This window comes from Ceratotherium simum, chromosome 36 (genome assembly GCF_057802395.1).
Source record: "Ceratotherium simum simum isolate JZ-2026a chromosome 36, ASM5780239v1, whole genome shotgun sequence".
NCBI lineage: Eukaryota > Metazoa > Chordata > Mammalia > Perissodactyla > Rhinocerotidae > Ceratotherium > Ceratotherium simum.
In genome coordinates this window covers 11380953-11394380 of record NC_141935.1, presented here as the reverse complement: position 1 = coordinate 11394380, position 13428 = coordinate 11380953, and the positions used below count along the sequence as shown (strand labels likewise).

General features: G+C 37.6%; 1 protein-coding gene and 1 long non-coding RNA gene across 2 annotated transcripts in view; one reads left to right on the top strand and one right to left on the bottom strand.

Moving 5' to 3' along the window:
• BRINP3 (BMP/retinoic acid inducible neural specific 3) overlaps window positions 1-4003 on the bottom strand; it is a 394713-nt gene extending 390710 nt beyond the window's left edge. The window contains exon 1 of the mRNA XM_087424242.1: window positions 3680-4003. The gene's annotated coding sequence lies outside the window, so the exon portion shown is untranslated. The remainder of the gene's footprint in view (window positions 1-3679) is intronic.
• Window positions 4004-7589: 3586 nt separating this feature from the next.
• On the top strand, window positions 7590-9934 carry LOC147912346 (uncharacterized). The gene is made up of 3 exons (XR_015550002.1): window positions 7590-7877; window positions 8276-8373; window positions 9580-9934. It is a non-coding gene; the product is annotated as an uncharacterized LOC147912346 (long non-coding RNA).
• Window positions 9935-13428: the final 3494 nt, after the last annotated feature.

The following is a 13428-nucleotide window of genomic DNA, read 5'->3' as shown; positions in this document are numbered from 1 at the left end:
TCATAATTTATTAGATTGTATGTCATTTTTTTACATCTGAGTCTACACTTTCTTGGTTAAAAATAAACACATAAAACATCAACACAACTATTTATTTCATGATAAAATACCTAGTAATCCAATTGCCTCATTAAAAATATATTAGTTATATCTTTCGATCTTGGGGAGAAAGAAATTGGTTAGAGAATCATAATTGTGTCTACTTCAATTATTAGAGCATCTACTAATTATTCATGATTTGTTACTTTGAATATGAAATTGAGAAATATCCCAGAACTATTTGCATGAATACTTTATTTCAAACATTAAGTATAAAAGAGTACATTCATAGCTTATGAAATAATTCTTTATGGAGACTTTGTAACTGGATAGGTCTGCAAATGAGTAATTGGATATAAATATTCTTAATAACTCATCAAATATGCTTGAAATGATAGTGATAAAAGCCTCAAAATGTTATTGATGGGGATATTTGATGACCAGCATAAAATGGTTAGAGTGGCTATTTGATATCACTAAAAAGAAAAAAAAAGCTGGACCAGAACTTCCAGGTATATTTTCAGTAGAAAGGCCATTAGTGTTCACGATTAAATGTCATCTTCAGAGAATTTTTTCCTCTTTTCTAGAATAGAATAAACATTATTACACTATCCCCTTCTTTTAAGACCCAAGATCATTCATTAGCAATCAGTAATATTCAAACACAAATTATTTTTTTCTTTTGCTCTCCTTTAGAACTTTTGAATTGTAAACATTAAAATCATAAAACCATATAGCAGTGCATGGAGAAATTGGTCAGAGTTACACTACTAAATGTCTAAATGAAATTCTCCACCTAGTTGCTAAATTAAAACATCAATAATGCCAGATGTCACCTAATTAATTCTGATAAGCTAAGTAAGACTATATAAAAGATATTAGAAATTAAAAGTCTGAAATTTTTTTTCAAGTTTCTTCATTTTGAAAGTTGTTACATGAGAATATTTTGATCTTGTTTTCAATGAAACTGACAGAAATTATCACGTTAATAATATAAATCTGCTAAGAAATCAGACTTTCCTTTCACTAGATGACACTGAGAAGTCAATCAAGAGCAATTATTTTTGTAAAAGTGACTATTCTGGCAGAACTTCACTAAAGCCAAGGTAAATATAATGTAAATAAGAACTAATGTGCCCTCAGGAGTGTATTCTTTAAGTGTTGGTTTATTTTTTAGCTACATAATAGCAAAACAAAAGATACATTATTTAAACTCATTAGGCACCATGACACTGTAGACCAAGAATATTTGATACTAATATTTAACAAAAAAAAGGAGTTGGGTCAACATTACTTTTTCCATGGAAAGAGAACTTTATCCAAAAAGACAAAAAAAATCAAACATAAATGGTATGTTTTCAAAACAAACATTTTGTTTTCATAACATGTTTGTTTTCTTAAAGCATCCTCATCTCTTATGTCATTTATCTACAACCACACTATGAAGTACATACTGTATTCCCCAGGTGAGAGATGTGGAAAATAAATGGAGTGGTCAAGAAATCTCACTAGGGTCACATTGAGGTAGAACTAGAACTGAAATTCAGGAAGGAATCCAAGATCTATCTCACTCCACTTTTCACAATAACCCACCACTAGGAGGAAAAGAGAAAAATGTTAAGAATCTTAGAAGAGTACTTCACGAATCATAGGTCATAATCATAATATCCAAATACCTTTGAGACATTTTTAAATAAAAGATCACTTTGTGCTAACCTTGCCACAGATTGGTGTTACATTTCTGTTCCTGTCTGAACTTTTACTACTAATATCCAATATTCAGAATTACTAAAATTTTAGACATCAATTCTAGTCAATAACTGCTCATTTTAGAGATAATATAAAAAAAATCAAAATAACAGGAAAAAAAGGAAATTGAAGCATAGGTTGATAACATAGCATCAAAGTTTTGAAGTCCTACCAGTTGAGTTCTTAGCACTTGTAGAGAGAAACACACAAAAGCACTATTCTGAAAAGAAATTCCACTTTTATTCAAAGAACACACAAATCTAGGAGTAAAGCTAATTTTATATATGCATATGTGTATATAATACACAAACACACACTCTTTTAGAGTCCCAAAGGTTTCTTCCTACTTAGAGTTGATTTACTTAACTGTAATATACCAATGATTTTGCATGAATAAAATCAAGATGTACTGTATTTTACAAAAATGTACATTGCCATCATAATGTTGAATTTATTTAAAAAAAATCTCATGAGAAGCAGGAATCATATATTATCTGATTAAATGATAAATGAAACCAATCATATATGGTATCATGTCTATTTCATTTGAAAAAATATTAAAGCAATGTAGATTCAAAATAAATACCTTCTCCACTCACTCAAGAATGGATATATACACGTATGTATGTGTGTATACACACACACACACACACACACTGAGCATATTCAGTACAATACAACTCCAGAGTGTAAAATGCAAAAGAACCGAGGAATTGGAATTCATTGACAAATTACCTTCTCCAGTAGAGTAAAAACTACCTTTTGCATCAAACTAAGAAAAGCACTATAACTTTGCAATTTTATGCCCCAAAGTTGCAATTATCTTTCTTATTTCTTCAAGATGTTATCAGTGAGCTTTACAAGCAGAAAAATTATTGATCAGGGATCCACGTCAATAAACGTGTACTAAAAATATTTCCAGAGAAAATCTTAAGGAATACAATTTCTTAGAGAAGAGAAAGTGTTAGAAATAAATGGAATAGTTTTAGGATTGTGTCTTAATATTTTTTGTCTTACTATGTAGAAACTCCAGATTCCTCTAACATGTAAGCAAAATATAACAAAATATCAGTAACAATAGCAAAATTTATTACAGCATTCAAAATTAGTTTTGTCATTTTAATTGAGTTTTTTCTTAAGTCTTTTAGTGGAAGAAATCTACTGGCTGCTAAAATTATACATCTACAAATCTTGGAATTTAAAAAGGCTTTATTTATGGGAGGTTTCCCATAATTTTCTAAATTTGTTTAGATTTTATTTTTTAGTTTCCAAGTGGTTTCCCAAGCCCAAAGATTTCTAGACTGAGGTCATAAATAACATTGCCTTAGGGCAAGCTCTGTTCTTATTTTATTTGACACCTACCACACCCCCACCGCATGGATTTTTTTGTTTGTTTGTTTGAAATTGAGAATATAACATGAAAATACACACAAAACATTTCTCTCAAGTAATCGGAATTTAATTGCTAGATGAAGATGCCCTTAATAGTTCTCCAGCCATCCTTTATATATTAAGGTCTGTGACCTTAACAAGAAGAAATGTTTTAAGGCATTTCTGTAACTCTTATCTTACATACTTCATTAGGTTTATGCATCCCTTCCTCTAACTCTCTATCCTCCCCATTTTTTCCTCTCACCTCAGCCCAGTTGACGATTTTTGTAATACTAGTAAACATTTAAATGAATGCACGTTGAACATTTAAATGAATGCATGTTAAATACTGAAATAGATTTAAACCATTCATGAATGGGAATATTAAGAAGTTACGCATCGTAGCAGAACCATCTGAAAATACGTGTAATCTATCACTTGAAACAGGGAAAAAATATTGTGGGATGAGTTAAACACAGGTTATATGATTGTCAATAAAATACAGACATTCAGTCCTTACCTGCTTAACTGCATGATGACAAATCTAAATAACACGCAAAAGAAGTCCCCCAAATCTGAATCATCTGTCTTCGAAGCTGCTGTGACAGTTTTATACCCTGGTGCTGTCTTCTTTGCTTACATACATCTGACTGGCTAGAGTATTTGTAAGCAACAGTAGGGTTCTTTCGCAACCCTAGTCACCTCTTCCTCTTTTCAAGCCTCCGGTTGGCATCTCACAGAGCTGGAAACATGCATCTTATCCCGGGAGATAGTCTTCCCCAGCGTGCCCTAGCCGGATTCCCATTAGAAGGAGGTCCCTCCTCTAAATGGCTGATCACGTTCTCGACCTGGTGCAAAGTAAAACGCTCTCCGGTTCAACTCTTGGGGACTAGGAGAACAGCCATCAGAGACCTAAACTCTCTGCCACTGCTTGGCTGCAGAACCAGCAGTCCCCAGCGGCCAAGAGGCACCACCCGCTCTCGGGCGGACGCCAGAGGAGAGCGCTCCGGTCCCAGATCCTCCTACCTCCCACCCCGCCCCCAGAGGAAGGGCAACAGCAAAATAAAAGCCCAACTTGAAAGTGGGAATAACATCAGCTAAATGGCTCCCAGCCCGCACTCTTTGCTTTGAACTTCAACCTTATATTCCAAGCTCCAGCTCCAAGTTGAAATTCAACTCTCGCCCCCACTCCAACGCCCTCCAGATTCTTGCGAGTTGGTGAAGGAAGGGAGGGAGTGATGGTCAGCTATACTTGAACACAGAGCCTGAGAAGTCAGTTAGCCATTCTAAGCCCAACCAAGCAGTGGGATGAAGACGGCGATTAGGGCTTTATAAAGCAGGCATGCTGAAGAGCGTCATTTATTGGACTTAGGCAGAGCTCATTCTAAATAAATAATAAATCAAATAATGCAAACGCAGAAGGGCGTTGATAAGAGATCCCAGAGCTCCCAAGTCTGTACTCTAGCCCAGAAAAGAGGTTTTGCTCAAGTTCCTCCGGAGGAAGGCTGGAAATGGAGCACTAAACAAGGATGAAAGCCCCCTGGCGCGCCCCACGCTCCAGGGCTGCAAATGCCCACCAAGCACACGTTCGCTGCAGGGGCTGAGTGCGGAGCCTGCGCTCGCGGGTCAGAGTGCTGGACACAGTCCTACCGGCGCGGGTCATCCCCACACCCAAGTCTAGGGCCAGCTGGTCGACCAGGCACTCCACGCTCCCTGCGCCCAGGTGACTTAGGCGTTGCCACGAGCTGCGGAGAAATCTCCGGGCAGAGTCGCCTGTTGATAGCCCTCTGGTTAAAGCGTCCTTGCCGAGCGAGCCTCTCTGATGTAAATTTCCCCATCACAAGCTTGAGTTTCAGGTTATAATACAGCAAAACGCACTTACCTAAATACCGTTCGTCTCTGTCTTTCTGGAGTAGACTAGGTGAAGAAGAAAAGATCTGACTGCACTGAAAGTTGGGGTTTTTTCCCTTCTTTCTTTTTTTTTTTTTTCCCTCCCTCCACCCCTGCGCAACAGCAGCAGTCCTCCAAAGAGATTATTTGAATTGGTGAATTATGCTAAACCCTCGTTTCTTCCACTGAAGTCACGGACGCTGACGGCACATGTCAGGCAGGACCACCAGTCTGGGAAGACCAGGTAGAAACTAGGGACGGGTGAGGGGCGCCGAGCGGTGCAGACCACAGTCCCAGCCCTGTTCTCTTGGTGGGAGCCAAGGGGGAAAAGCCCTTGAATCCTGAGACTGGGGGATGGGGCGACGCTGCAGCTGGAGTACTTTTATGTCTGGAAGCTAAAAGGGCTTTTGAATTTATAAAAGCATTACTTAGGTTGTCGCGTCAGCCATCAATAACGGCAAAAATAGTTTTTTCCGAGAAATTTAAAAAAAAAAAAAAGGAAAAAGAAGAAAAGAGAGAAAGAAAAGCTTGAACAATAGGTTCTCACCTCCATCCATCCCAATAAAGGGAAATGTTGTAGAAACCAGGAACTTGTTCTTATGGGGGGTGGGGGGGGGCATAGAGATAACCCCCAAACCTCAATATGCATTAGAGTTTACTGATATATGCAGGTTTGGCATTTAAGGAATAGTGTGTCCTTGTCATTATGTGAAGTAAAAGCAAAGATTTAAATGTTTCTCAATGCAACTATACTTAAAGGGGAAGTGATAATCATAACTGTCAGTTAAGCCCATAAAAATGTTCATAAAAGCCAAAAACACTGACCATATTAACATACTTATTAAAAATTGAGTCTGGGGGTTGGACAAGTCTGAAGAGGGAGGCAATTAAATTTTTCATGTGAAGTCTGTCCTGAATTTCAATGTATTAGAACCAAGATAATCAGTGCCTTCTTCTGATGGCTCTCTTCCTCTGAAATGAGCACTCTGTGTCCAATTAACTGTTCACCAGATAAATTCACAAAATCAGAAATGTGCTCCCAAGTCTGATGCCTGCATTGAAATACAATGCCCAAAATAATGTGGTCATGTGTGATTCGGGATGTTGTCATAAAAAATGTTGCACTCAAAACTCACACTCCCGTCCTTACCATACAGTGGCTTTTAGTGCTTAGTATGCTGCTAAACCCATAAAAAATAGACTTCACAAAACTCCTTCTCTGGTCATGTAATTGCTTATAATGAACAAATTCTGACCTGAACAACCTCCTGAAGATCAGAGACTAGTGAACTTTCCCAGACCCTGATATTGTCAGAAGGTCTCCTTTAAGCTCACTCTTAGATAAACATATAAAATTTGACCTTTCAAATGGCACAGGAATGTGTGCCAAGAAGCATTAATGGGAGGGGAGAGGGATGGTTACTGTTTCCTATAACCTGTAATATAAATGAGGACAGAAATAAATAAAGAATGTAAAAGGTGATGGAGTAATTCATTACTTAGTAGCACAATTGCAACTAACATACTAATTAATACAAAGGGTCACATAGATCTTTGAGTTCTGAAAGTAACAAAATGTAAAAAACATGACTTCTTTTTTAACAAACCTTATTAAAAATTACACTAGCAATAAGTTTCTAATGACATATAAAGAGAATAACTTACCAGAGGAAATTTCAGGAAGCAAGATGACTGTGAGAAAAATACATCCAAGATTCATACAGATATTCCATGATCTTCCAAATCAAGGTAAAGTGATAACTGCAGGGTGGTGGAACTTTGAAATAATCAGCAGTTCCTGGTGGCATGTAACCAAGTAAAAACCCGTTGCAGGGAGAGCCACGAACCCCCAAGGGAGGGAAACAAAATGTGAAAGAGGTGCCTTTTATTATGGGGGGATGTGGGAAGGGGCTTATTTGTGGTGATCCTTAGGCAGACAAAGTGAAAATTTACAGATTGTACATCCCCAAACAGTGGGGAAAAATAGAAGCATGTAACCCCCAGAGAACAGGAGGTGGGATACAGATAAATCTGCAAAGAGAAGTCAAAGGATGTGTTGAAGACAAGGAGATAAAGAGAGAACTAGTGAGCAAGGCTGTAGTCATCCTGAGAGATACAGCAGCCAGAATGATTTAGGCTTCTGGGAAGGATCCAATGAGAATTCAAGAGGGCACTGCTTCGGAAATCCTGCTCTGATCTTCCCACTCTCAGTTCTTTAAGAGTTACCTGCGTTGGGAACATTATTATTAGGATTAATAGTATTCCATCAGTGCATTTCACTAGGATTTCCCTTGAACCCTCTCACTTGCAGAAACAGAGGGAGGCGTAGTAAGGAAGCCCCACACAACCAGCCCCCCCAAATAAACCACTAGGGTCACTTTAGGATGACCAAATCATCAGCGATTTATCTTGAGGGGGGAAATCGGAGGGCTGAAGACGCGGAGGAGGCCGCGTCGCCGGGCGCTTTCGGGGCGCTGTGCCCCGAGGCTCAGGCAGGGGGACCGGGAACCCCGGTTAGAAGCGGCAGCGGCGGCGGCAGGAGCCCTCCCGGGTCCTGCTTTCTCGGCGGATCCTGCTGCCCGCGACTCAAGGCAATTGACTTCCATCGGAAACCTCAGCTCCAAATGCCTTGCTTTAGAAGCTAGAGATTTTGGAGGTTCTGAGGACCGTGCCTGGGGGAGCAGATGGCAGGCTGTAGGATCCCGCGCCCCCTCCGATTCCTGCACAGTGACCGAGGGAGAGTGTGCTAGAAATGGCTTTGCTGCTGAATGCATTATCTTGCCATTTTCGTATCCTGATACCGCACAAACGATCGCCTGATCGATCGGGTAAGATTAGCTTTATTTCTTCTCCCCTTTCCTCTCCACGGCCCCATCCCTTCTCCAAGTCCACATCCGAAACCCCAAAACCCAAATCCCAGTCTCTCTCTCTCTCTCATTCAATTCAGGAACTTCCTTTTCCTCTTTGAAACCTACTTCCCCTGGGGAATTGCTTGTGTGACAGAGGGGCTGGTAATTCTCTTTGTAGATGATTTATATTTTGGTTGTGAAATGAATTCCCCCTCGCAACCCCCGGTACCCTCCTTAGAGGAGATCCCTGCCTCCCCATGGGTTCACTCTCAGAGCTAGGATCTGGATAAAGAGCGCTGTGGGAGTCTTTTGCCCTCTACTCTATCTTCCTCTAGACCCTGAAGCTTAAGCATTATCCGCCTCTCTCTCTTTTTTAGAAATAGGAGGGAAAGGTAGAGTGGAAATTGATTTCTTGCAGACTGAGGCGCCGAATGATAGAGAGAATAAACATTTGCCCTGGATAAAAATGTTCTTGGTAAGTAATCTTATTTTCTGCGGTTGAAAAGGAAACACATTGCTTCTCACGGCCCCATCCCCCACTCCATTCATTTATTTGCTCTCTGTATGTAAATCACGAGCTAGGTCAGTGGGAATTTTCTTTTCCTCCTTCCTAGGAGAGTAGTAGCTTGTAAGGGTGAATTTGAAATAGGGGCTTTAAGGAGGCAATATGAGGCTGCAAGGTCCTTCATTTCCCACAATCAAAACTCAAACACAGGTAAAGTAGATTCCTGCCTGCTTGCTAAAGGGGTATTTAAATATCTCCCCTATTTCCTACTAACTCTCTTTTCTTTCTGCAAATAAAGAAAGTAGTTTCAGGTAGTAGCCCCACGTCTATGCTTTTCGTATACCTTGGCCATGTTCTAAAATATTATATTCTTTCAGTTGCAGATATGACAATGTGCATTTTTCACATTTTGCCAGTTTAAGTTAAAGCTATAGAAACCTTTTTGCTAATGTGTGCATCTTTGTTCCAATCCTTGTACCAGATACAGATTACTAGCATCCAAAATAGTTATTTGCGTGTTGTGGTGCTACCTATAAATTCACAAAGCTCTCTGGTATTCATGAGGCTATAGCACCCCCAGCCTGTACCTGCTCATTATGGGAAGAGGGGTAGGTGTAGGAGAGGAAGAAGCCAAACAGCTCTTGATTGGGCTTACATCATGCCACTAAGTGTGCAGAATAACAAACCTTGCAAACGATGTGAACTTGGTTTTTCAAGTGTAAGCTGACCATTTCAGATGCGAAAAATTAAAGGAGACTTGCTCTGAGAGAAATCATTGCAGTTTGGGTTAGAGAATATATTTTACTGGTGAAATATTCATATTAGATTTTTCCGTCCATTGTTGTAAACTCTTTATCCCCAAATTTTAATGATAAAGAATGTTAATTGGCACAAAATTTATTGCTGATGCAAACAAGATGTTCTTAACCTTATCTGAAATATCTGTACTAAAATTTCATTGATAAGAATAGACTTCATTTCAGAGAATCAATTCTATAGAAATCACAGTATAAAATCTCAGAAGAGAGATAGCCAAGTGGCATATTACAGCAGCAAGGCAGGCTCTGCATGTGCACAAATATCTATAGCCTTTATTACTATCAAAATTGGAAGGGAAAAAAATTTCAGTATGGACATGTTTGCATAACTTTCATAGCTTTTTTTTTCTCTCCTTAGGCTGTATTCCAGCCCTAATGATGTCCTAGAGCAGAAGTTTTTCTTCAGTCATCTCATTTTACCAAAAGGATGGTTTCTGTGTATATCTCTGTGTTTTACGGAGGCTGACAAATGTTGCTAGGGGGATCTGAGGTCCATCCATCCATAAGGAGGATGAATATCCTGAATTACATTCATTACAAATACAACCTTAGCAGTTGTGATATGCAGAGGGCATACTTTTCATATAAGATCTCAACATGCTGCCTAAACCTACTTACCTAATTTGCTATTCAAAGAAATACAATTGTTTGCTCAGCGCCCAACTTTACTTGAACTAGAATATGTAACATTAAAATTTTTATTTTATATGTGAAATAAATGTGAGGTTGCTGTTCTTTTAAATATTTGGAGAAAAAAAGTACAGGCTAAAACATATTAATTTGGTGACCCATGGTAACTTAACTTTAAAATAGTTTATAGCATTTAAAGTTTATTAAATAATTTAAGTATTTGAGCATTATATTAAATCATATGATTACATTTGATCAACCTGAAAACAGAGCCATAGGCTTTGTATTTCCTACCTAGCTTTTTCCGTAAGTACAAATCTGGTTTGTACTTAGACTTCTCTCAAAAGTGATACACTTTGGGGGTCGGTCCAGCAGCCTAGTGGTTGAGTTTGCTCCCTCCGCTTCGGCAGCCGGGGTTCACCGGTTCGGATCCCAGGCGTGGATGGACGCACCGCTCATCAAACCATGCTGTGGCAGCGTCCCATATACAAAATAGAGGAAGATGAGCACAGATGTTAGCTCAGGGCCAGTCTTCCTCAAACACACACAAAAAAAGAAACACTTTAATTTTATGTTGAGAGGTCCTTTCCTGGATAATCTCAATGCACATCTGTAGTTGGTATTTTAGCACATTTTGTGTCTCCTTCTTTTAAGTATACTGGTACCACCTAATATAGTTCTTACCTATTTATCCACTAAGGTCTCTAATCTAAAAGCAACATTCAAGGTATATTGGAGAAATTGTGAAGCAGTTTGCTTGTGAAGCAAAATGTCAATATGCTTCAAATTATTTTAACATTAAATCAAATTTATGACAAAAATGGGTTATAGTAAAGTAAATTCAAACTGTTCCTTGCATAGAAAAGAAAGTCATACAGAACACATACACTTATGCATGTATAATTGCACTCATTACAATATTTAAATTTATTCATTTTAGTCTCTTTGCTAAGTGTTTATTTTGGTTTTAGAGGTTTCTCTTTGAAAGTGTCTAAAGTTTCTTAAATACCAAAGTGTGCAAGCATCTTCACATCTTACTCCGTAAGATCAATATGCTGCTAAATAAACTGAGCCAATATATTTGAATCTCAAAAATGTGTGTTGTTGGGCTGGCCTGGTAGCCAGGTGGTTAAGTTTGGCATGCTCCACTTCGATGGCCCAGGTTCAGTTCCTGTGCACAGATCTATACCACTCGTTGGCAGCCGTGCTGTGGTGGTGAGAAAGACTGGCACAGATGTTAGCTCAGGACCAATCTTCCTCAGCAAAAAAGAAAAAAAATATGTTGGAACTTGAAGGGACTTAAAAGATCATTTAGTCTAACTCCTTCGTTCTGATGAAGAAATTGAGAACCAGAGAGGTTATGTGATTAGTGTAATCATACACTAACTAGTAACCCAAGGAACTTTAAATATAGTTTTCCTAACAGCTAGTATTCATTCTAAATCAATTAAATCTACTACTACCTGCTAAAATGAGTATTGCTGAGATTGGAATAAGGAATAAATGAAAGAAAGAGAAAATAGTGCAAAGATGAATAAATTGCAGCCTTCTTGGAGTTTGTGTTGATAACTAATACTCTTTATTGTAGAAAGTTTTTATTTCCCTTCTTTGTTGTATTTTCCCCCTTCCCCCCAGCCCCACCTCAATGATTGAGGAACATTTCATGATGCAATTTTACTTTCTGAGGAAAGATTCTGTGTTCTTTTTGTATGTGCATTGGGTTGTTCCCTAGATATTTTCCTCCACATAATATAACCTTAAACTATAGGTAATTCCAACCACCTGCAGTATCATACTCCATCATGTCACCTCTATGTTTTACTTTGTAGATTCCCTACTAATATAAAAAAATAGGATATATCAAGAGGAAAGCCATTATCTCAAAATAAAATGTTTATTTAGATCCTGACGTACATCTGAAACCATACACACAGACACATACAGTATGAAATAAATGCAGAGACTAAGACAATGCACTGCGATGGAAACATTATGCAAAAAAAAAATCCATATTCTATTAAAAACGGGCTTTATTAATTAGGAGAAAAGCTACAAGACCTCAACCACTTAGGAGTGTTCAATTTTCTGGAATGGCTGAAGCCATATCGGTTTTCTTCATTCTTTCGTATACATCAATAGTAGAGTATTACATGCAAGCTACTTTTTTTTTGGAAATGGCAAACTTGTAACACAAATATCAACACTAAAATTCGTTGGCAGTTATCATTACTTCAAAGGGGTTATTATTCCTTAATTAAGCAAGACAAAAATAGAATCAAATCTAAACATATTTTTAAATGCCTATAATGTGCTCTTATAAAATTAAAATTTTGCACTAATCTGAAATATTACAAAAGATGGAACACATACAAGGAAGAATTTATATTGGTTACTTTACGTTTTAAGTGTTGAAAACAAATCCTTACCTTACTGTCTCCTATACTAATTTAACCCTCTCATCATGCTGTGAATTAAAGCATTTTGTTTATTTGAAAATGAGAGAAATAATGTTTGAGGAAATGGAAGCACCATTATTCATTACTAAAAGAAATAATTGAGTTCTTTTTATTCACTGTAATATATTTCCTAATTTGTTGCAGGGAAGAAGAAATATAACGGAAATATCAATTTATTTGTTAATTTTATCAACAAATTATTTATATGAGTGTAAATGCTTCATCTGTCAACTTTTGTAAGTAAAATATATTCACAGAATAGTGAAATGTTTCTAATATTATGAGCTGAATTATAAAACTATCAGTTTATGTAAAATTTTGCTATTCAGAGTTCTCAGCATCAAGATTTTTGACATTAACAAAAACGATTATTTTCTAAATTATTTGTACTACCAAAATCTTGAGTATAGTGACCAAAATATGTTCATTGGCATAATGGTTATATGTACTAATGCATTGTCAATTGATATGTATAAAGTTCCACAATTTTTGAAGTAACTTACAAAAATAATTTTGAAAACACTTGAAGAAATGATCAGATACATCTTTCTTGTAATCCTTCCCTGTATCTGGATTTCAATGATTATTCAGTGTGGTAGAAAGAATAATAGTTCTCAGAATGTCCACATTCTAATTTCCAGAGTCTGTGACTAGGTTACCTTGTATGGCAAAAGGAACTTTGCAAATTTTATAAGGTTAAGAACCTTAAGATACAGAGAGTAGCCTAGATTAGCTATGTCTGCCTAATGTAATCACAAGCATCCTTAGGAGAGGAAGGCAGAAGAATAGTCACAGAAAGACATGTGGTGACAGAAGCAGATGAAGTGACGGGGGACCATTAGCCAAGGAATGCAGGCAGGACACCCTCTAGAAGCTGGAAAAGACAAGGAAACAGATTCTCCTCTAGAGCTTCCAGAAGAAATGAAGCCCTGCTGACCTATTTTAGACTTCTGACCTCCAGAACTATAAGTTAATAACTGTGTGTTGTTTTAAGACACTATATATTTGTGGTAATTTATAACAGCAGGAGGGAAACTAATCAAGTCAGTCATTTAAAGAATTCAAAAATAAGTAGTACCCTCTTTCTTCTCAAGGAACTTAATGATTTAACAGCAAACTCT